The sequence below is a fragment of the Diachasma alloeum genome, unplaced genomic scaffold (genome assembly GCF_001412515.2).
Source record: "Diachasma alloeum isolate Michigan unplaced genomic scaffold, Dall2.0 Dall_scaffold_01133, whole genome shotgun sequence".
Lineage (NCBI taxonomy): Eukaryota > Metazoa > Arthropoda > Insecta > Hymenoptera > Braconidae > Diachasma > Diachasma alloeum.
In genome coordinates this window covers 32489-36448 of record NW_021681243.1, presented here as the reverse complement: position 1 = coordinate 36448, position 3960 = coordinate 32489, and the positions used below count along the sequence as shown (strand labels likewise).

General features: G+C 39.8%; 1 non-coding gene across 1 annotated transcript; it reads left to right on the top strand.

Moving 5' to 3' along the window:
* The first annotated feature begins 3414 nt into the window (after window positions 1-3414).
* Trnal-caa lies at window positions 3415-3488 on the top strand. The gene has a single exon. It is a non-coding gene; the product is annotated as a tRNA-Leu (tRNA).
* Window positions 3489-3960: the final 472 nt, after the last annotated feature.

Sequence of the window (3960 nt, the reverse complement as noted above, 5' to 3'; positions counted from 1 at the left end):
CATCACTCGGTCGTCCAGGCGAACCCAGTCGTGTGCGAGGCCATTCAAACATCTTCCGGTCTAATATCTCGTACTCCACAGAATCCGAGAACCGCAGACAGGTTACTGGAGTATCCCACGAAGATCCGAACTCCATCCCGCGAGGATCCGAAACTCCATTCCGCGATGATCCGAAATTCCATCCCACGATGTGATCCGGTGAGCGGTCAGACAACGACTCGATGCAAACAAAAATTATGCAAACAAACAAAAGGTCCAAAATTACTCATCAAATGACTCTCGCCCTGCCAATAAAGTGACTTCTCGTCTGGAAAACCCCGACAACGGCTGAACGGTCGAAATCTGAAAAATACCATGTTACAGTTTATATCTGAAAAATTATTCCACCAAGGAAAAGGATATCGAGATATTTCATTGAATACAAATTATATTGTCGTATTCAAAAATCCTCGAGATCGTGCAGAAATAGCACATTTGGCTCGTTAGATATACTTAGAGGACCCAAAATTTCTACAGGAGGCCTATTTTGACGCCACATCGGAGGCTCATGGATATTTGTTGCTTGATTTAAAACAGTCGACTCCTGAAAACTGCAGATTTCGTACCAATGTATTCTCTAGCGACCCCTATGACTATGTTTTTATTCCATGGAAGGATTACAATATAAAAGGAGGAGGCTCATCGGGGAGTGTACCAGTCGTTCGTGTGTAATGACAAAGACAAGTCGCTCTGGAAGTGGCTCTGTTCGTAAGTCGGTCGGAGAAAAGAATACTGTCTTATTACACGCGCTCATTCACGCTCCTCCTAAATTACGAGGAGCAATAATACAACACGCTAATAAAGATTTGATTCGCTGCACGGAAATATTCCTTTGAAAACTTGCCAAAAGTCAAAATTGTACAAACATAAAAAACTGTTGAGGAAGTTGGCTGATAAAAATCAGAGTTTATCCAGNGAAATAGCACATTTGGCTCGTTAGATATACTTAGAGGACCCAAAATTTCTACAGGAGGCCTATTTTGACGCCACATCGGAGGCTCATGGATATTTGTTGCTTGATTTAAAACNTGGCTCTGTTCGCAAGTCGCTCGGAGAAAAAAATACAGCCTTATTACACGCACTGATCCACGCCCCACCGAGACTACGACGAGCATTAATACAACACGCCNAAACAGTCGACTCCTGAAAACTGCAGATTTCGTACCAATGTATTCTCTAGCGACCCCTATGACTATGTTTTTATTCCATGGAAGGATTACAATATAAAAGGAGGAGGCTCATCGGGGAGTGTACCAGTCGTTCGTGTGTAATGACAAAGACAAGTCGCTCTGGAAGTGGCTCTGTTCGTAAGTCGGTCGGAGAAAAGAATACTGTCTTATTACACGCGCTCATTCACGCTCCTCCTAAATTACGAGGAGCAATAATACAACACGCTAATAAAGATTTGATTCGCTGCACGGAAATATTCCTTTGAAAACTTGCCAAAAGTCAAAATTGTACAAACATAAAAAACTGTTGAGGAAGTTGGCTGATAAAAATCAGAGTTTATCCAGCAAGAAAAAAATCATCAATCAGAAAGGCAGTGCGTTTTTACCCATGTTATTAGGACCTCTTATAAGCGCACTTATCTCAGCAGTTGTATAATGATGGAACATGGACGAAAATTGATACTTGTACCAGAAGACAATGTGGAACGACTAAAAAAAAATTCTACACATGATGCTCACCGTATTTTAACTGAATTAGTTAAAGAAATTCAACCGTCAGCTCAAACCTTGTACTGTTACCAGTCGATTGGATGCTCAATTATTGGAAATTTTAAACTCAAAAAAACCCAAGGACGATCATGAAAAATGGAAATTGTATAATGACGTTCTGAGATGGTATTTGTTTTATACGTAGCAGAGTAAGGTACCTGTGCAAGAAACGGAGACCCCCGACGAGACGGGGCCCGGTGAACGATACGACCCAAATGCAATTGTGGCTACTGTACCTGCAGTATATCAAAGAAAAGCCTCAGGTATACTTGAAGTTATTGATGCCATTGATACTAGTAAAAGACTCAAGTGGGATGCAAAAGGACAAGTGACTTTGGATGGGATAATATTAACTGGCATTAATATTATGGATCTGATACAAGATGTGGTCAGAGCACGGAAAACATATTCAGCTAAAGGATGGGAACATTTTGCGGTGTATCTTCAAAGTCTAAACACACTTCGGGAGTTTTTGAGCCATCCTAATTTTCATCGACCCCCACCTGTACTAGCAGACATTAAACGTCGAAATGAACCTGAAATTTCGGAGGACGAGGATTCTATAGATGACCGTCATACAGGGAAAGGTGATACACCACGCAGCTTTCTCGCACATCGTACTCGTAAAAACTTGAAAAAATCACGCATAAACCCTCCTTACAAAGTGAAGGACTCAGGAATATCATCATGGCTTCCATTTTAAACGCAGGAAAACTATTGGGGACATTTTTTAGCCCTCCAGAGCCGAAGGCATATACATATGGGGGCTAGAAATATTTTGTCCAAGTATAAAAAAGAAATACCTGAAAAGGAAATAAAAAATTGGCTCAATGCCCAGAATACTTATGAGGCATCCCACACTATTTTAATAGGTCAAAAATTACTTTTCCCCTTTTTTTCGGATATGTCATAGAAGAGATTGAGAAATGGTTGTAAACGTGAGGAAAAAAAATTTTTTTTTCAAAAAGTTATCCAGCACAAAATTGAAGGTGTCTCTGGGTAAGTAATTATTTATAACATAACTCGACAAATATTGGTTGTATCCAAAAAATTATAGAGTCTTCTTTTATTGCTAAAAGATGATCGATTCATATAAAAATTTCATTTTTGGAAAAAAGTGCAATTTGCAACATGTTTGTTAATAAACAATATGAAAAGTTTATAAAAAACATGTGTACGCATTTTAAAAAATCCGAAAAAAAATGTGATAGAGTGTCTATCAGAGAATTCATGGTCAAATTTTTAAAGGGTGTGTCGATATAGGGCCTCAGGTATTAATTATTTAGTGAAATCGCGTTGAGCTGAGTTAGCCGACCGAAACATACTTACAAGGAACACTACGCAGGTGTCCCCCTCTGATTTCGCTGAAACTTAAATATGTTATAGGGGACCCAAAACTAAGGGACACGTATTTTTTTTACGCTGCCTATATTGGGTTTTAGGGGGTGAAAGTGCTCTCTGAAGTTGACCACCTCTCGGGGTCATTTTTCGATTGCACACATAAGGAAGCTTTTTGAACAACCCTAGTGAAAAAACATAAAGCAGAGGCGTAACATGCCTGATCAGAATTTCGGATCGGACTTGATCAGTTTCTGATAGAGACCTGAACAGAATCTCCATTCGGATATGAGTCAATTTGAGAGTGAAATTCGTAAGTGTCCTGGTAGCTCAGATGGTAAGAGCACCCGACGCAACATTGGGAGGTCCCGGGTTCGATTCCCGGCTAGGAAATTACTAATTTTTTTCTCTCAAGAAAATTGAATTTTGTGACGGAATTTTCGAGAATTCCGCCACCTGTACACAACTTCGCCGTAGAATTAAGTAAATCGTAAGATTGAGTAGGTAAGTGTGAACTTATTTTGATCTTTTCGGAGAGAGAATCGCGATTTCCTTAACCCCAAAAAGTTAGCACCCCTACGGAAGGGCGATGCAACACCCCAGTTAGCTCCAGCTCGTAGAAACCGGTCTCCAAGAACATCAGCATGGGCCTCGCGGGGAAAACAACGTTCGATTTCTATAAATAATTGAATTCACGTGTCGATACACACTAACAACCAGTAAAAAGTGAAATCTCCGGTTCAAGTAATATCAAAGTTTTTGTTCTCTTTTAGTTTCAGTTATCTTTCTGGTTTATTTCGGATTTAAGGGGATAAATTTTCGGTTTTACGGTTGAGGGAAAATGTACAGTAATTGTATTTTCCTT